Source organism: Drosophila miranda, chromosome 2 (assembly GCF_003369915.1).
Source record: "Drosophila miranda strain MSH22 chromosome 2, D.miranda_PacBio2.1, whole genome shotgun sequence".
In the NCBI taxonomy this organism is placed as follows: Eukaryota; Metazoa; Arthropoda; class Insecta; order Diptera; family Drosophilidae; genus Drosophila; species Drosophila miranda.
The window spans coordinates 22826147-22847642 of record NC_046675.1 but is presented as its reverse complement, the minus strand read 5'-3'; positions in this window follow the sequence as shown (position 1 = coordinate 22847642).

Sequence of the window (21496 nt, the reverse complement as noted above, 5' to 3'; positions counted from 1 at the left end):
TTTGTTTCGGAAATTATTGGTCAATGCAGCAAAATTCTGCAGTTTTGTGCCAACAGCTGACGCAGCCCGATTCAGTTATCGATACAACAAAATCTCTGTCCCATACAACGAGGCTTTTTTGCGCTTAACAGCACTAAACTGTGCGTTTAACAGGACGTGTGAAAATGAAATATATCGACGACATCTTTCGAAAAGGGAGCACCTAAAAACAAAAAAGGAACGTTTTGCCTGAAAAACGCAATTAAGTGTTTAAATTGCAATTAATAAATGCATTTGCGACTCTTCGTATTCTTTGAGAAGATCAAGTATTCTCTGTTGGATCTCTGGTTCCTAGATGCATTGCCAACTTTTGGGGCAAAACCAGAGTCGGAAAAGAAAGGATTCATCTCACATGATGCCCGGGCATTACAGAAAGCTGTCTGAGGGCATGGCCTAGGCCGAGGTTGGGGCCGGGGCACAGCTGTCAATCGTGAAGGACAATAACAAAGTGCAGGAGGTGCAACATCAGCAACAGCAGCAGCACCAGCAAAAACTGTGGCAGTAACAACAACATTAACTGTGGCAGCAGCAGCAGCAATTTGTGTGGCGAGTGGCACACGGCGAGGCATGTGAAATGAATGCAATGCTCCAGCTACGTGATGATAATCGCACATGGGTCACACACACACACACACTATTGCAAAAGCATAGGACACACAGATACACGCATACATAGACAGAGCAGAGGACTTGGCCCTGGCTACAAGTTGCTGACACTCACGGATGGGGCTTAACCCATGACTCACTGGGGGAGCGGGTATTGATGTTTGTAGTTTATGCTGGCAAACAAATCGAACTTAAGTGAAATGGGATTAAAATAGAAATTGTAACGACAATTGTTTCAGATATTTAAAACAGATCGAATGATATCAGGAATATTGGTAGAATTAAATAGATAGCTTATTACTGAATTTACTGCTGCATTTCATCTTTAAAAATATGTATGGATACAAAAGCGAATAATATCAAACAGGGAACCCAGCAAAAGATTCGATTATGTTCAATATATTTATATCCAATATGCATTTCAATGTGAATCCCTTAGCTGGAAAAAGAGATCAAGAAAGATTTGCCAAAAATATTCAAAAATGAATTCTAAATTTATAACATCATCCTGCGAATATCCAGATGGTTTTTCCATAACAAATTAACTGCAATTATACCTGAATTCCACCTCAATCTTTGACCGTGTGGATTTACACCCACCCATCATCAATGGGTTAACTGTCGGACACAAAATGACAAAATTTCGCAAATGTTTGCTGGCCTGGCTGCAGGTTACGGACGTGGGCTGGTCCGGAGGATTGACCTGGGCATTGTGTGGCACCCATTTGATGGAGTGCAGCCTCTGGGTGGGTGAGGAATTTTGCCGGGCCTCGTGCCACTCTCGTATCTCTCTGCAGTCTGTTGTAGCTGCGTCACAACAAATCAGTTTTACATTTGCATGCATTGCATTTTGGCCACCCATCGGCTACGCCTCCGGGAGGACCCAAGAATTGCATTGTAAGAGTTGTCTAAGCTTGCAGTCGGCGGCATGTTAACCAACTTGCCACAGAGCAGGCAGCATGAAGGAGAGAGAGATGATTTATGGGCCCGGCAAAAGCTGAAACTGAATCTGAGGCACAGTTAAAGGCTGAGGCAGAGGCAGCCGCACCGAAGCGCTGGTGCCATAAACTTTTGCCGACTGTTGTCAGCTGGCAAACAATACCAAAAGCCACAAACATGGCCTAGACGAGGCGACGGCCATTCTCTCATGGTTGGAGAATGGGACATCGGGGGCGTGGAAGCCGCGCCAACAAATATGGTAGGGAAAAAATGAGCACAGAGCCAACTTTATGCATAAATATTTGCATGCAGACAGGCGCATTGGCCAAGGGAAAGGTCTCTCCTCCTGCCAGCACCCACCCACTTTCAATCTATCCCTCTCTACCTCCACCGCACTCTCTCTCTCTCTCTCTCTCTCTCTCTCTCTCTTTCAATTGAGCCGCTGGCAAAGCCGCTTCATAGTTGAAAAATTTTGCGCATTTGCCACCAGGAGCAGCAGCATTTGGCACGAAAAATCCGCTGCCACTGCCTGAACCTGCCACTGCAACTGCCACCGCACCTGTGCAACCTTCTGGTTAGCAAATTCTAAATTGCTAATGGACAACAAAAGGGCGGAAAAAATATAAAATAAAGGAGCAGCAAGCAGTTCTCTGCTGGGTACACGTCTGACTTTAATAATGCCGCCATTTCTCAGAAAGCCCTAAAGTTTTGCGCTCAATTTACACAATACATCAGGCAGCAGGGAGTGGGTCGACTGCTCCAAAGAGCGCACAAGTCCTTCTCTGCTCTCACTTTCATCTAGATGAAGGATTACGTGATTTATTCCGCTTTTAAATTGCTAAATGTCTCCGTCTTTTGGCATTTTACTTTATTTTTATGCGTGAGATTTACGATGCCTCCTTTATTCTTCAAGCAAATCGATTCTGGCATTGCAATGGAATTAATTTGCAAATAAAATTTGGCAGCAGATTGAGGCTTTGAAAAGTTGGCAAACGCCAAAAGGCAATTGAAAAGCAAATATTTCGACAGCTTAGAGATTTCACCAAACACCAAAATCTATTACCCATCCATCCCATCCCCAATCAGATGACATAATTCTACCCTACACCTTTCTTTACAGCATTTATCCATTAACTATTTGCATAAACAAATTTTCAACTTTATGTTTTTTTATATTTCACATTTTGTAATGGACCGGCCCCCTTTGGGTTTGATTTAATGACTTTTCAACAGAAATGACGTTGACATACTCCAACAAATAAACTCGCTTTATTGACTTTTTATGAACCGCAGAACAGAGGACACACAACCGAAACAAAGCCCTGGTAACATCATGATGACCGCCCCACAAACGTAGACACACAGACACACTCTCATGCTTACACACACACACACACAAAGAAAGTTTCAACATAATTTTTACTTCCGGTCGGCGCCATTGTCGCATTTAATATGCTTGTATTTTTTTGTTGCTTTTCACTGGTTCTCGTCCTGTTTCTGGTCCTGTTTCTGGTGCTGTTTCTTTTCCCGGTCTGGTCTGGCCAGTTGTTGCCCCCTTTCCGCACTGTACTTCCTGTACCCCCAGGCATCTGGCAATTAAATAAATGTCTTTCAAGCCAACAATGTGCCAAAATGTGAAGCCCAAATGGCAGCGATAACGACAATGAAGGAAGGGTCCAATGTGCTGTTAAAGTCCGGCTGATATGTGGAAACTGCTCTAGGAATTGTACTTTGAAATTCCTAAGAGGGGAAATTTTAATCAAATATTTAACAAATTCTATTAAAACGTTTAAGGTAAAATTCAACATTATAGAGTTAAGAGTATTTATGAAAAAACCTCAGTTTATTCGATTAGCAGTAATGGCTATTCGTTTAAGCTTCTAAAGCAGTATTTTATAATATTCTTATTAAATTTACTAGCATCTGGATCATTCAGAACTGAGCAAATATATTTGTACTTGAAGTAGTGGAACAGTTTCTATCATCACACCACAGTCCGGTTATGTCTCTGCCCGCAGTAATTGACGATTCTGGCGCCCATGTTGCAACATTGCCCTGGGGCACCACGGCACTTGCTCGAGTAGACCTCTCCCCATTCTTGCTTGTTGCTCATAATTGCGCGTTGTATTAATTTTGTATTGTATTTATATACATATGTATGTACCATTCCCCCTCTCACACTGTCTTTCCTTGATCCCTCAACTTCAACACAAAAGAGCCTAAATGAGCAAAGAGAATAAAAACAGGGGAGAGGGCGCAAAAAAAAGAGGAGAAACCAAAGCAAACAAACAAAAAAAAAAGCAACATCAACATCGACATCGACAACGAAGTTGCCTTATATGTTTTTGGTTCAGTGGACTGGGCATTGGCTTTTTGCCTCCACTGTGGCTATTTTATTTACAGCTACAAGGACACGGGGCGGCACACTGCCAGACTGCTCGACTGACTTCCTGCTGACTCTTGTGCCGAAAATTCGACTGAAACGACAAATTTTTAATTTGTAACCAAGGCGTGCTTAACCTCCACAAGCCCCCACAAGAGGTGGGAAATTGCTGAAAAGAAAAAATGAAATTTCGAGCGTTTGTTGCACTTTATTCGGGTTCTTCCTTTGTACATTTTATGGCTTTTATCTCAATCGACAATACTCGTAAATCCAATGAGTGATACAATCGAGTGTCCAACGAGAAAAACTCTTAAGAAACTTAAGAAAAACTCAAGGATTTTAATTGCACTGACCAATCGTTTCCCCCTCATTGATGAATAGCAATCAAAGGAGAGGAAACTTATCGAGAGCAGCATCTCACTCCATTGGTAAATATTCACAAATGGATTGCAAAATTTTAATTTAAATCAATACCAAAAAGCTTTTTGTTGCCATGGGGATCCTGCTGCTGCCACATTTCATTTATGTTGCAATTAAAAACATTTCGCCGCATATTTCGTATAGTAGTATTTTTAGCAGGCCGGAAAACTCTGCTCTGCGTACATCAATTATTTTTAGCTGCCCAAAGCTCTGACATTTGTCATTTTGACATTTGACACCGCCTCAGCCAGACCCCAGACCCCAGACCCCAGAACATATGGAACATAGAACAGGGCTCTCGGTTTTGCTCGATGTTTGCTCAGTTTTGCGGTCTGCTAAAGTGGTTTACCACTATGCGATGATAGGGATGTGCTCCCTGAAATCAGTTCCAATATAAGAATGACCGAATAATTTTAATTTATGTAAATACTTTCGGGCTCTACAAATGACCTTTGACTACCCCAAAAGATTATTCGATTTCAAATGAAATTCTGGTATTTACTTTGACGCCCCGCGTCAATGCGTTAAGCAAATATGGTACAAATTATGTAAAACTGATTTGTATACCCACAAAAATGTTATCATAAATATTTGATTGGAATTAGCCAAGTCTTTTTTATGACAAATGTTGCATTTAAATTAATTTTCATTTGGTCAGAGCCAAATGACATTTATCAACTGACAGCAGCAGAGGGTGTAAGGATGGGTGTGTGGAGTCGAGTTACACGCACGTTTAGGCCCTTTGTTCAACCCCCTTTTTGGCCAAAACGTTTTGCCAATAAACTTCACACAAAATCAAATTAAATTTGTCAAACGTAAAGCGGTTTGATATGTCTGTCTCCTCGCACACGACCATTCCACCCCTTTCCCTCAGTCGTTATTGACTTAGACAGCATGAGAGGGAGGTGGCATGGGGATGCATTTGGAACAGAATGTCCTCGTCCTTGAAGCATGCGTGTGTCTGCCCCATAACAATGAAAACAGATGGCCCATTGATATGGCCAACAAACAACGAACCAAAACACTTAGAGCTCCTATGTTGTGGGTCGGGGATAAGGGCCAAAGTTTTTGAATGTTTATTGTTTTAATTTACAATAAAAAATATTAAAATGTGCAATTTTGATTATCATTTTACAGTTTTATGTGTTGCAGACACTTGAACCAAACCGAACCGTACTGAACTGAACTGATTTCAGGGGTTCTGGTTTCGGGTTAGTGGAATATTTCGGTTTTTCCATATTGAATCTCAACCCAAAAGCCATTCGTAGTAGCTGTTGGAGTGGCTTAATGGTTAAGATTTGATTGGATTTGCCAGCCATGGATATCAAATGCTCTCAGGACATTTGGCTAGAGATGGGTACAGCATTAAAGAATTGATTTAAGTTTGTCTGATTTCGTTGTTCCAAGGACAGAGTTCATACAGGAATAAAGGTCTTAGATTCTATAAATCTCCAACCGTACGATTGCTAATATCTAAAACTGTATTTCATTTAGAAATATTTCACATATAATGGTCTGATATTAGCCATTATTAAAAAAGAAAATGTAAAGGTTTCCTTGTACTCTCTGCACAAACAAACAAATTTCCCTCACATTCTTTATTTTCACTAGATATTTAAAGAGTTAAGTGAAGGCTCTTTCCCTCCTGGAGGAATGCCTGTCTGTGTGGGGAAAGTATTTCAACTTCAACCGACTGAATAACCCACTCCCTGACGACTGTCCAACTGACTGCCTCGGACTCTGGGGTAGGCCCAGGCTACGCTGCAGTTGATACACATCCTGTTGAAGGCATTTTGTGGTCCGTGCGGCCGGGCCACATGGAATGCTTTTTACTCTCCATTCGTTCCGCCGGCTATACCTCCCACTATGGCTCAAAGGACCTCAGCCTCGACCGCAGCATTGGGTGTCTTAAAGATGAAAATTAACCAAAACGCATGCGGAATGGTGAGTGGGGGCTGGAGGCTGGGGACCGTGGCACATTAACTACGCATAATTTGCATGCCGGCGCAGCATATGCGGTTGACGCCTCATTTTTGTGGTCACATGTGTGGTAAGAGGCAAAAGGCAGGATGGGGGCGGAGTATCATCTGTGTCTGAAATATGTTAAGAATGCTGTTGCTGTGAAATTCCCTAATGAGTTTTCCACTTACGAGTATATGAGGGAAACGTCACCAAGACAAAGAAAGAGAAACTTTTTAAACTTTCACTTAAGATTTTTAGTGCTAAAGTTGGGCATAAACTAAAGGGCGAGGAAGGGTTTCCGTTCAGTGTTGATTAGTTTACCCACAGAAAGCACAGCACAGCTCATATATGGGGTGGAGACTGGCTGACTGGGGAATAACCCTCAGCTTCCATGCATGATTTAGGATGTGTTTGATGTGAAAAAACTTTGATGGCCAGGCAGAGGGCTGACAAAAACTTTCCGAGAGCTGAAGAACTATGCCACAGAGAGTTCACAGTCGGCATAAAGAGACTCCACCAGATCGTTAATAAGTGTCAAAGGAACCTAGACAGAGACAGAGGCAGAGAAAGAGAAAAGAGAGAGGCCAGAACTTTGGGCCAGTTTGGGTTTACGGTATATGTATGATAAATTTTACTCAACATCGTTAATTATCATAAATTGTAAGCCAAGAGAAAGTTCTGTACTTTGTTCGTTTCAGAGATCAAAGCCAGGACCGTAGGAACCGTTCACTGACAGTCAACTATACAGTAGAACTTCCTTACATCGAACCAGAGTTTCCAATAAAATTATGCGACTATTAAATACAAAAATAATTAAATTGATTAGAATTCACTTTGATTTAAACATAAATGTCTTTTAAAACGGTCCATAAGTAATCTGAATACCGAACATTTTTCAAATAAATTTAATCTTTATATGAAAATATTAAAGCTAAGCTTAATATAGATATCTTACAATAATGATGCAAATATATGGGTATATATTTTTAATTCTAAGTGCAACTATACGAATCTCAGGGTTTTTTCTCTGTATAGGGTATTAGGAAGATTTAATCGATTTAACTATGTTTTACTTTTACGAATATTTTCCTTTGAGAAAGCTCTCTGTATTCCTTTTTATGATATCTTCCCAAGTTCATGGCATGGGCAGGCATCTTTTTTCACCTTTTTCAACCATTCGAAGTTGCACTGTTGCCTTATAGACATCGGATTTTTACAGATTCCTGCTCTGGCCCTCATCCGAGCTGAATTTCAACCTGCCTCAACCTCAAGGCTGATGGGCAGGTGGAAGGAAGGCAACCGAACAAATGAAATCCAACTGACAGCTGTCTAACCCTTGAACCGGGCCATTTAAAGTTGGTACAGCACAGGGGGGAAAATCATTTAAAGTAAAACAAAAATGGAAATGAAAATGTAGAAAACTTTTCTTGCCGAGTCTGATTCTGAGTCTGCTTCTGAGGCTGGAGTGGAATGGAGCAAAGGTCAAGTGCTAAAATATGCAGGCAGCCTCGCTGCGGTTGTCAAGTGCAATAGCACAATGTCAGTCGTGGGCGTGGGCGTGGGCGTGGGCGTGGGCGTGTGCAGAACCGATGACGATATATACCATATACTCGTACCAAATCAATGAAGCAACAATCAGAGCCAGAAGTAGTACTAAGGATATTCGTAGCAAAGGCCAAATGGAACGGCATTTCAAATTCAATCCGTTTCGAGTGCGTCGTTGTTGTTTCTCCCCAAAGCTCACCTGAGCGTGGGTGTAGGTCATGTATACGATTTGAATAATGTGCGGCAATTATAATTTCTAATTCTGACGTCTGTAAAGCAAATAGAGGTGAAAGCCTCGCAAGCAAGAGAACTTTTACCCCACAAAGCTCTCTTAGCATAAGAGCCTGCCTCTCTCGTTTCGAACTTCCAGTGGGTCGGTCCTTCGAAAAAGCTTTCTCTCTCTCTCATCGTGCCGCTCTCTCTTCATGGCAGCCAGCTCTATTAACGACTTACCATCGACAACTATACGACAATGTTGCTCTGGCACTTTTAACCTTTTGCCAGGTCTGGGGCTCTAGTGGCTATGGTTATGGTTCTGTTTCTCGAAAGCAGGCTGTGCCATGTGGGGCGCAGAGTGGACTGAAGGTCACTAATTGATTAATATGCCTGGGAAAACAGAGTGGAAAAAATTAGTCAGAATGACTACAGGTAAATCATTGATGTTTGATAAAGACTTGCCTCAAGATCCTTTAAGCTCCACAAAGACAGAGGATGTGTGGGTGTGACAGTGGGGGATTTGGAGACAGTTACCCGGGAAAAGCGGGCATAACTTTATACATACTCCCCTTAGCCTTAGCTTTCGCTCACTCATGCAATTGATAATGACTTAATTAGCTTTTACAATAAACGACCTTCCCACACACACACACACACACACATGCACGGAGATTTCGGGCTCTGCTCCTCGGTTGACTGTGAAACTCATAAAAGGCGAAACTTTTCATAAAGGATTTAGCAAAAAACTTTCCCTATTCGAATCAGTGTGTAAATGTGTGTGTGTATGGTTAAGGCCCTGCTGTTTAATTTATACTAGTACACACACATACAAAAGCAGAGAGAGAGAGGGATGCTATATTATTGCTTCAGCAAAAGGATTAAAAATTTCATGCCTTACCCTGTCCATGCCTCATGAGCCACAGGGAAAGCGGAATCCAAATGGGAATCGGAAAATTCTCCCTTCTATGCATATGTGGTTCTGTATGGTGGCATAGGCGTAGGCGTGGGCGTGGTATTTGAATAGTAGATTTCACGCATTGCCGACTTTTCCAGTTAGCCAGCCCACATGCCACTCGCCGCGGCCGTATTCCTGCCATAACCATTCCGCACAGAGGCATGCCCCAGCAATAAAAACAAAAACAGTGGTAGCCATAAATGTGGCCAAACATTTTTGAAAGTTGGCCGAAAATTGTAAGGGGATTTAGGTGACACAGCGGTTGGACAGCGTAAAAGAGCACCACCAACAGTTGTTGGGAACGTTTATTTAAGGTTTCATATGCCCTTTGGATTCTGGCTAATAATAATTTGAGGTCGGTTTTGGGTTTCAGGCACTGGTTGGTCTTTAAAACCATACCGATAAATGTAAACTGAAGACTTTAAATGGAAAATTACCTTTTTTTTACTTAATATTATTTAAATATATTAAATACATTTAGAGATATGTAGGTTCCTGCAGAAATTTTGTTTTAGCATTTAAGACAGTAACATTAATCGAACACAAAATAATAATTAATTAAATCTAAAAGTTAATCAATACCTGACTAATTTATTTCATCTTTTCAACACTCCATAAACTTTGTTCCCATAAATATTATACAAAAATATACACGTTATAAATCTGGTCAATCAGAAAAGTAAATTTCCTTCACAAATCCTTGATAATGGGTCTTGCCTCGAAACAGCAGAATCATGGCTTATCACAATTATTTATTTATTTATTTTAGTTACTCTGCTCCTGCGTCCTGGCAAATGCACTCTGGCCCGCTCCACTCCATGGAAACAAAGGGGAGCCAGGCTCATTTTTATGTTTATGACGCCTGGGCTCCCAACTAATTTTGATGCATGTTCCTCATTAGGCCGGAAGGCAGCCGCCAAATGGCGTGTGGCAAATGAGCCAAAAATGACGTGCCACAGCACTGAAAAAACAGCTACAAAAAAAACCAGCAAAAAGAAAATGTACGATAAGAAGGGAAAACAAAGAAAATGAGAGGGCCAGCGGAGTAGGGTGGCCAGCGAGAAGAAGAAATATAGACGGAAGTTAAAAATTAATTTCAAGTGGGATGGTGGACGGTGGAAGGAGAGTCGGCTGCAGCTGGTGACTGCTGCTGGAAAATCTCGAACAATAAACGTAAAAAATTTAACACTTGGGAAAACAAAACGTAGCCATGAATAAAATGAAAGTAAAGTAGGCCCTCACTGCGGTAGGGGATTGGGACTGGGGCCAGCGACTGTGTTAAAGGACAGCAGCTGCGATGGTTCCTCCGGCCTGCTTATCGCGCAAATGTCGGCCAGAGAGACATAAAATGCAATAATTACAATAAATACTTATTTATAATTTTCCTTTCTGCTTGTACAGGATATTGAATTTTTAATTTCGCTCACTGTTTGTTTTTTGTGAGGTTGTTTTTTCTTCGCCGGCAGTCGAATGAAAATATATTAAATTTAAGTGAAGTACCCGGGAATTCGGTGGAGGTGAGGGTTATTGGTTCCAATTTTCCCCATACACACAGGCACGCAGCCATTACCTGGCAGCTCTGCTGCAAGAAAAGAGAAAATTCTTCAGTTTTATTCTTTATTTTTTATTCCATTTCGTAGGCGTCATCCTCCATCCGTGTGTATCCGTATGCGTTTCTGTTTATGTGGATCGAACCAATTTTAATTCCAGTCGGTAATTACACACTACAAAGTGGCCATCAGCAAACGATTGGGTTTTATTTTCACCATGCCCTGGAATTCTCCTTGTCTTATTTTTAGCAATTGGCTTTCCGGTTGTTGGGGAAAAACTTTTTCGATCGATTGAACCTCGCCTTACGGCAGTGCGAGACAGAGTGTGTGCGTGGGTGTACCTATGGCCAGTTACCATTTTCGGTTGGCGAATGGACTCCAGCTGGTCATTTGTTTAACGAACTTGTTCTTGTTTATAAGTATTTAATATTTCAGATTAATATATAAGTACTTCATATCCGGAAATAACTTTCTCGGCATCATTAAATGTGTAGAAATATTTTTCGAGAGTTGTATAAGTATGTATGTTATGTGGCATAATGGTACTTTTTTCGTACATTTTATGGCATTACGGTCAAGATGGTTGTGCAGAAATAAAGATGCATGCTATGAAGCATTAAATAAACTTGAATATAAAATAAATACGATATGGCCAAGCTTGCATATTTCAATCCACATCAAAGAAAGTTTCACTTTGTACACCTCTAAAGCCAAGTCACGTAGGGCTTTATGCTTCATGGAAATGATTGCCGAAATAAAGTAACAAAAACTCCCCTTTTGGCAATGCACTGTAGTGCACTCTCTGGTAGAAAGGTTAAATCAAGTCACAGTTGATTCGATGGTGAACCCCAACAGCCGCCTGCTATGCTCTATACACTTCTAATCACCTGCAGCTCTGGTCGCAGCCTCATCATCGTCATCACGTGGCATTGCTGCACAATCTACATAGCATTACCAGAGTACTTCATTACGTGGCAGCTTACGGTTAAAGCCAAAGCCAAAGGAGTGCAGTTCCGAACTCTTGAAATGTTTCGCTTCAATTTGAATACCCGGGGTATTTTGTAGAGTGGAAAGGATTTGTTCAATTCGTTTAAAGGAGAAAGCTTTGAAGACGGTAACAAATATAAATACATTATATTCTAGAAGCCCTACAGGTTTAGATTTTTCTTTGATTTTCAACAGTTTCTTTAGTTCCTATATCAATTAAATTTTGAAGAGTTGGACCTGTACGTATACGTACGTATTATTAGATAAAATACTCATTTTACCTATTTTGCAAAAGAAAAACCCCTGAGTATAAATTATCCCATAGTCGAGTAGTATCGAGAGTATTCTTCTTTTAAGTTCCTTGAATACAACTTTTGAAGTTACTGGTACACCGGTTGGATTCCCTCTTGGCACACATGCTACCGGTATTGCGGCGGTGGGTCCTTCTGCTTTATTATTATTATGTATTACTCTTTATGTATCAGCCTCAATTAATGTCAGCCTGGGTACGTACGTAACGATTTTCTTGTCATTCATGCCAGTCAAACGTGTTTGGCTTGGGCCCGTCACACTTCTCTCGATGCTGCCCCTCCTGCTGCTGCCCCTCTCAGCGACAGACAGACAGACCGACACACACACAGATTGGGGCATGGGGTGTGGCATGAGGGCAGTGTGTCAGGCTGTCATGCGTTTATTCATTCGTCATTCGTTTCCTTTTTGTTGCTGAAGCATTTTCATTTCTTTCCACCAGTTTTTCCTGCCCCATGCTGCTCTCGGTTCCTTTTCCGACCCGTTTTTATTTGCCCTGCCACGAATGCGTATTGAAGTGTGGCAAAGAAATCAAAAGAATCCTGATGAGATGTGTTTGCCAGAGAATGTCTGTTCATGCCGCTCTCTTGTTGCCTTTATAATTTTACAGCCCACGCAATAAAGCAGCACAAAAATATCAAGAGAAAAAAAAACTCAAACAAAATAAATAAAGTGATATGAAAAAAAAAAAAAAAATGAAAATGGGAATGGAAAAAAAACAACAGGCGGCACAGCACACGAAAATGAAATGGCATTGAGGTAAATGTAATTTCAATAAATATAGAAATAATTGCTTCAGGATATTGTTTCATTGCCCAGCCAGAGGGCATCGTCCGGAATCCAATAGCAGCTGGGAATACTTCTGATGACGAATGGCATTGATTTGCAGCTGAAAAAACAAAAGATATTAAATTTTTAAGCAGCTTACAAATATTTCTATATTTATCCAAGCATTTGATAAGCTTCCAACATAACTTAATAACCTCACGGATCACCAAAGCTAATCCACCACATGTCCAAAATGTTAATTAATGAATGCCCATCTGGAGGCAGGTACACTGTCTGTGTGTGTGAACCACCTGACCGGAAATTCCGGGAAAACACACACACAAAATTAATTAACAGATGTAAAACTCAAAGAAAGAACCTCCAACAATCAGTCAGAGAGAATATTTCTGTCATGCCTGCCGGAGGACAATACGGGATTTGAGGCTCATGCACGTGTTGAGCTTGAAGGTGGATAAAGCTCAACAAAGAGACCAGGACCACCCCCCCCAATCAAATAAGAAAAAAAATAATGTTTTCAATCTCTCAAATGCTTACACAAACAGACAGGCAGCCACACAGACCGACAGACACTCACAGAAATGTCAATAAAAATCAATGTCAAGTTGAGGCAGTCAAATTAACAAGTCACTGCGGCAGCACTGTCCTGAATGGCAATAATGGCAAATAATTGTAATGGTAGCAGACTAAGTGGTACCCAGTAGGACCATGAGGATGGAATAATTCTCTTGAAAATATCCAAAATATAAAGAAGTCACGCTTGAGTTTGATCGATGATTGGATGATAATAAAAAACGGACTTATTGACACTTATAATTGTCAATAATGTGATTTCCTGTACTCAATTATGCTAAAAGCCTGTGCAGCCAATAAAAACACTTAACATCTGCGGGCGGTCCTCTTCCGGGCGTGTACATTAATGTATATTGTAAAAAGGAAAAACAGCGACTGGAGGTAAGGAAAGCCACGGCACACACCAACCAAACAGCAATTAAAATTATTGAGTCAACAGAGCGCATCGTAGGGAAGGAGCACCATTATCCAGGACGAGGAGTAGCCACCCAAGTAGGCAATCATTGACTGGCGACGCGACGCTGGCAACGCATCAACACAGTACCACGCTGCGTATGAGTAATGTTGGGGAAATTGCCTTCGTTGTGCTTGGGGTCCGGGTGCTTCTCGTGTCGCCCGTGCCTGTCCCACTGGCCCATTTTTATTGTTTAGCTGCTCCGCGAAGGCACTTAAAACTTAATGAAATATTTAAAATAATGGTGTGTTGCTTTAGCAACTTTTTTCCCTCCATTTGCTTGTGAGGTTTTTTTTGTTTTTCCAGCATGGAATTATGGTTAAATTGCTACAAATCACGCCAGTGTTGCCATTCGCATATTGCAGTCATAAAATCGCTTCTCATTGAGTGCGTTTCCATTTGATTTCTCTTTGAGTGTTTTAGGTTTATGTTCGCTCTTTAATTGTTTTCCTAGACTAAGCCTGGTGGTGTTTCTTTTAGTGTCCATACTCTGCTCAAACATATGGCGAAAGTTTTAGGGAAGGATGCTAAAACACAACGGTCTTATCTAAAGTTTATACGAGTATTCAGAGGCAATTAAATATTTTCATATCCGTCGCAATGAACAATTTGAGATTTGAATAAAACGTATTGTTCCACACATAAAATAAATGAGCAACATTTGACATTTATATTGCTGCCTAACTCCTCTAAATTTTCTCTGCAAATGAGCCACAAATATTTATAGATAAATTGTAGCACATTTCCCGGCCGTGTGTTCCAATTTGGTTGGGGTCTCAATTTGCATGTGCAACAAGCAATGCGAATTGGTATGCCAGTCCCATAGCTTACCCATGCATTAATTTTTGGCTTTTAGCACAGCCAAAAAAGATTTTAATTAAAATGAGCCAACATTACCAAAAACAATGAAAGAACACGAGCTGAAAACGAAGAGCGGGAAACTGATAATTTATGCGGATGCCGCAGAATGTTTCTTTTAGCTTGTAAAATATATACCCCCTTCCGAAATCTACTACCATCCCCTGCCCCGTCATTTCTGTGTGTGCATGTTGCAAAACAATTAAATTGAATCCACTGAACATGCAACTGCAACACACTGACAAGAGCAGCAGCAATAGCGCTACAAATCGGTGAGCTACGAGTATTTGCAACATTTTGTGTACCTTTTTAATGAATTTATCGTGTAAATTTTCTCTAACTTGTCACGAAAATATATGTCTGTATCTGCTGCCGCCCTCGTAATGTTTTGCTAAACCAACACGAGAACACACACACCCTCTTCCTCTTTAATTTTATAATTAAATTTATAATTGTTTGCGTGTTTGCATTAAACGTACGACGTGTAAGTGACGAGTCAAAAAGACAAGACGGAAATGTTTAACACACCCGGTTCACAGATGACCTTAACAACTATACATACAATATACAACGAGAAACTGTTGCAATAAAAAAAGAACATACGCATGTCAGGGGATATTTCATATTTTATTTTTTTTTTAAATTAAATTGAGAATTGGCAACAAGTGGAAAACTTTGAATGCTGTTGCAGGAAAATATTCGATATATTAAGGGATAAATAGCACTACGAAATATTCTGATTCAATTGATTTTGTATACCCTTCCAAAGGGTATAATGATCCTGGTCAGCGCATAAAATCATTTTCCAATGAATTAGAAAATATATAAAATATTTTGTTCCTCGCCATAAATTAATTCTAATACAAACGCAATGCAAAAACAGCGCAACCTCAGCAAAAGAAAAATGGAAGCCGAGAGTTCGTGGCATGCGAGGCTTGAAGGCCTTTTGTCTGCTGCGGTAGACGGACATCGTGGCGGCACGGGGGCTGCTTTTGTGCCATTGTTTATAGGTTTGCCGATGCCGATGGCAATATTTTGCTATAATTTAATCTGCGTCACACTCAAGCAGCGCCGCGCACACATGCGTGCTTATTTATCCTATTAAAATTTAAAATGCATCATATTGAACACCCAACGCAACGCAGCTCCCTCCAATGATTCCTTCTTCTTGCGCTGCCCGCCCGCCCCAATGAATCGAATGGATCGAATGGCATTAATTTTAATTTTCCGAGCATGAAGCGACATCCTCATGGGAGGAGCGAGTGTGCGAGGAGCGTGTGCCTTAATGCCACCACAGGACAATAAATAATTATTTTGAGTTGCCTGGATATTGCTGCATGCTGCATGCCCCAGACTCTCTGACTCCGACTCTCAATCTGCCCCTGCTGGCTGCTGGCTCTTGCAGTGTTAAAGTATTTAAATACAGTCGATGGCGTGAAAACGTCAAGAGCCCCCAAGAGAAAACTCTCACTGGCTCTGGCCAGAGTTTTCCACTTTACTGCCACTTTTCATCTCTCTCTCTGTCGCTCTCTCTGGTTGTGTGTGTGCACATTTCATTAAGAAGCTCCAATATTTGGTCCCTGTCAATATGGCAAGGACATCTGTGGCACAGTTAAACCGAGGAAGATCGAGACAAAATCTGTGCATTTAATAAACTGCAGGAAGCAAGAAAATTTACCATTTTCTATCTCATCTAAAAATGAACAAAATCCTGCCCTTGCCGCTGGCAGTAATTTCAGATTTTAATTAAATTCTTGCCGTGTTTGGCTTTGCCACAACTACAACAATATACTAACAAACATGCCGGGGTACGATTCACCTGCATATCCCATGACTGCCTCTCGATGATTGTGTCTATATATGGATATCACAATATTTACCTAGCTTTAATTCAAAAATAAGTACGGACAAATCGCCATGCTGTCTGGGAATTTCTAAAAAGTAGCTAGGGAAATCTATGCCTCGGAGATGTCTAATTTGATGCCATTATTTTCCATTATTTGGTTAATTTAACAGCCATACAAGCAAATGAATCGCAACAGCTCTCCGAGCAGTCTCGGCCATGTCTGGGGCAGCCTTGATTGCCCCTCATTTGTTGCGGTGACGCGACCCCATGCCAATTGTTTGCTCGCCGAGGCATGCACATGCCACATGGCACATGGCGCCCATTCACATGCTCAGATCCCTCTCCATGGATGGCCCCTGGCACCAGCACGACCAAAAACAATGTCCCCAATGTGCATTGTGTGTGCACACGCGGTTAGGCAAACATTTTCCCAACTATTGAACCATTGCCAGATTGTATTGACACTGCAATGGCACACAACTTGAACCGGTCTTGGCCCTCTCATTCGTAGTTCTCGGTTATCTGCTCTGGTTCTCTCACTAAGAGCATGAGAGTGTCGCCAAGTGGCTCACGCAAATCCTTTTGAATTGCTGATTTTCCCAGCGCCAGCCATTTTATATTTACTGTAAGCCAAACTTCCTCAAAAATGCAGTCCAACTCCGACTTCTACTCGACTGCTGCGTTGCAGTGTCTATAAATCTAGAGCCAAAGCGGATTGCGATTGCATTGATATGCCGTCGTCACCTCGATGGCGACTATCCTTTCCTATCCTGTTCCTGGTCTCGGGTCTTGCCTCTTCCTGCGCATAAATAAGCTTTGTTTGTAATGTTGTTTCGCTAGCTGCCGACCATTTGCCAAGAATTTTAATCGACAATTCTATCGGCGCGCTTAAGTGCTTTACAAAATCGCATTTCGAATGGCAGTTCCACCTTTCACTTAGCCATTCAATTGTGTCAGTCTTAAGTTCAGTAAATTATGGCTATGCTGGTCATCGATTTCCTTAGTTTTGGTTACGTAAATTAGCTTTAAAATTCTATTCTCTAAGCCCGATAAGAGGTTACCCCTACCCACTCTCTCCCCTTTTCAGGTAAATTACCTCCTGCTCGGGCATAGTGGAAATTTCAATAGAATTTATTAAAAATGTATGCATTTTCCAGGTGTATTCCCCAAGCCCCTTCACACACACACATGGCCGAATTTTCTAATTGAAAATGCAGACCAGTTCATGGATATTATGGACAACTTTTGCCTTTGTTGCCACTGCCACTGCCGATGGTCATGGGGCATTAGTTACGGCTGGTACTGGCACACAGTGGGGGAAGGCCAGAGACTGGTCAGCATGATAAATTGCTACATAAATTATAATAAACGCACATGGAGACCTGACCATGGGCATGGGAATGAGCCTGGGATTTGGGGGAGACTCGGGACCACATATAGTTTGGCCAAAATTTACATGAAAAACTCATTCTGCTTCGGAAGTCGGACTGATGCAGCTGATACTGCCAGTGTGTCGATGATGAAAAGCCATACAAATTGAGTTCACACTTTGTGGCAGACAGAGAGAAAGCCTGCCCCTAATCGGACTGATCAGCATAATCATCAAAATTCATGAATTGCCGCCACGATTAGCTACAAATGTTACACCACCCAAAGTCTCGGGCATCTCGAAGGCACTAAGCTACCATCTGCTCTGCTGCATAATTAAAATAATTCCAGCGACATGCATGCCCTTCCTTCCAGAACAACCGACACACAAAGGGTCAGCGCTGTCGGAACATCCTTGAATTTGGAAGTGGCAGTGGAGGAAACCTCGATCCAGTTTTGGAAGCGTAATTAAATGCACGAGCTGGCAGACCTGGGCCACCTAAGGAGGCAGAGAGAGAGAAATGGCATGCCACAAATGCAAGTGGCAACAAATTATATTACATGCAAGCGCAAAAGCCTCTGGCTCTGCTTCGTGCCTCGTGCCCCTTCTCCATTGCTTGATTGCGCGCAAAGTATGCTACGATTTTATAGCCGCCCGACATTTTGTGTGATTTACGCGCCATGCAGGCCAAAAATCCATGCTCCCAAAAATTGTATGAATAGATGAGGGATGGAGTGAGACGGACAAAGAGACACGAAATGTGGCACACATGCTAGAAGGAGATAGTTGAAAGTCGACAAAGTCAATGCTCTTTTTAGAGAAATTAAGTGGAACTTGGACTAGAAACATACCATAAATGATATATGATTAGCAGATAAAGATATTTCTTGGCATTACTTAGTTGTAGTATCAAAGATTATGAAAATATGGATAGATCCATTCGAAATTAATCTTGGAATATACATACATATAACCATGGCATGGGTAGTCGATGCTACATGCCGGAGTCAAACAATCCACTTTCTTTTTCTTTAAAAAACGCTTTACAAATTGCAATAGTTCTTAGTTTCTAAAAGCAACTCTTAGGAACTTTAAATATATGTATAAATAGAACAAGAATAAATATGCAACTTACTCATAAGTGACTTCAAAATACGAGTGCTGCGAAACGTTTATCTCATTGCTATTGGCTCTATAGACATATAAACAATATATGTACACCTCTCTGAGTGAATTGTTTAACCACCGACATCCCACCTGATGGACAAATCCTTCAAATAAACACAAATAAGATCCCGATTCCATCTGTTTGCCGAGTCCAATATGCCCGTGTTCCAATGGAAGCCATCATCTGGTGGTTGCACGGACCCAGGCAAAAAACTTGTCCATGTATGGGGGAGTGCAGCCGCAAACATGGGTGTGTATGTGTGCGTATGAAACCGACTTCGCACCTCACCGATGTGCAGCAGGAGAGGAAGAGGGAAAAAGTTGGACCAGGAATAACCAGGAAGGGATGGGGGGCAAAAAACAAACGCCGCCGGCAATGAAATGCAATGCGCAAAATGCATTTTCCGCGACTACACAATTGAAGTAATAAATCACAACGGGGAAGAGGGAACACAACTTTTTTGGGGGTACAGCTCTCTGAAAAGCTGAAGGAAAAAATACGGCGAAAATGCTCACTGAAATGACTGTATGTGTGTGTCAGGCATAGTTGTATCTTCACATATACTATATATGTATATGTATATGTATATTGTATATATAAGTATTAAGTGCAATCATGTGGAAATGCCCGGGAAATTCATACAAGCCGGAGATGGTGACGGAGACGGGAATGGGAGCATGGATGAGTACTGCGACTGGGATTGGGGTGCAGCCGGAGACCACCTATTAAATTGTGCACTCATTAATCATCGGCCTGGGCCTCGGCGCCCCATTTTGTTGTTACTTATTTTTATATCCAACCGGAGCCTGAGCCACAGCCCCGTGCCAGGAGCCAGGAAAAATTGAAAAAATGATTAAAAGAAATAAATGCAAATTTATGCACTTTTTATGGACAGTCATAGTCGTGGCTGGCCCCCCATTTGGCATATAAATTTTCCGTCGGGGGCAAATTTAATACACTTCATAGAGTGTTTTTCGGCAAATCATCTCTCGCTGACTCTCTGAGTTTTTTTCTCTGAGCTGTGTGTCTATTTCCCCATATTGCGTATACGCCGCAATGCACATGCTGCACGCCATTCGATAAAAAAGTGCAGTGAAGGTATTTCAATAAAAATGCATGCGACGTTTGACAGTAAATTGCCGTTGTCATTCGCCCCTTTTTTCCAGCCATAAGAATTGCTGAAATTAATTTAAATAATTTGGTTGAAAACATATATAAATAAAGAATATATATGAGTATGAATAAAATGCAAGAGCGATTCAAGTGTGAAATTCACGCGGCTTGTTTGATTCACGCCGAGTGTGATCGTCCGTGGATGTGAATGACTCTTGGATGGATATGCGAGTATTGAATGTTAATATAAGCACAAAACAAATGAATAATTATACGGGGCATCAAAAATGTCGTAAATACTTTAATAACTTTATACAACAACGGAGCAAAAACTCCATGAATTATATTTAACATCATAAAAGTTAAAATGAATACATTAAAAAAACGCTTTGTAAATGCTAACTAAGAAAAAAATAATGTTACATAAATACCAAATGTATTTCTGAAGTTTACTTGAACCCATAAATATCAAAGAAAGCGTTGGCCATTTTCTTTCTAGCCTGATGATATCTGCAGCAGCAATTTCTAAAATTTACCTCCGTTCGAGAAGCCTCTCCAGGAAATTGCCATTGTCCCACTTAGATTGCGAGAACTAAAAGAAAGAACCGCCAAGACCCCCTCCCACCCCCGCCACGGGGGGTACTGCTGCTTAATTAAAAACATTACAGCGTTTGACCTTGCCCACAAAATGGTAGGGGGGCGGACAGAGCAGGACCGTGGACCATTAACTTTAAGAGCAACAAGTGCAAGAGCCGAGCAACAACTTGTGCATAATGGGTCAGGCCAAGCGCACTCTATGTCGTTTCCGCTCAAAGGCAAAATGGCTTCATCTGTCCTCTGTCCCTCTCTCTCTCTTTCCCTCTCATTCTGGGCCATTTCATTTGGTTTGTAATGCTTCATTGTAATCAGGCATAACTTGAAAGAAGGCGGAGCTGCAGCTCCAGAACAAACAACATAATTAAAAAGGCGTTGTCGCCTTTGCTCTACTCTGACATTGCCACGCCCTCATTTCGGCGAATGTTGCTACACAACAGCTGAAGGCATTTCCTGTCCTACCATCTACCACTTTTCACTGGCTCTCTGGCTGTCTGGCTGGGAAATTCTAATTAATAATTTAGGGCTTGCCAACAGGCCAACAGTCGGGGGGTGCAAGGCACGGAGCACTGCGCACAGCTCCCCAGTTATACGGTTACACATTTTCAGGATTGCAGCTACTGAATAATTGAATTCGGTGACGAGGTCAGAGACACTCGGACTCAGAGTTGGCCTGTCAACAGGGTGGGGGGACTGTTGGCCAACTGGCCTCTAAAGTCAATTTGTCTGATGAAATTAAAGTTGATTTTGTAAATTATGCTCGAGATAAAAGAGCCAAAAACGGGCGCGAGGCATTTAAGCCAGCTTCAAATGCATTCCTGGAA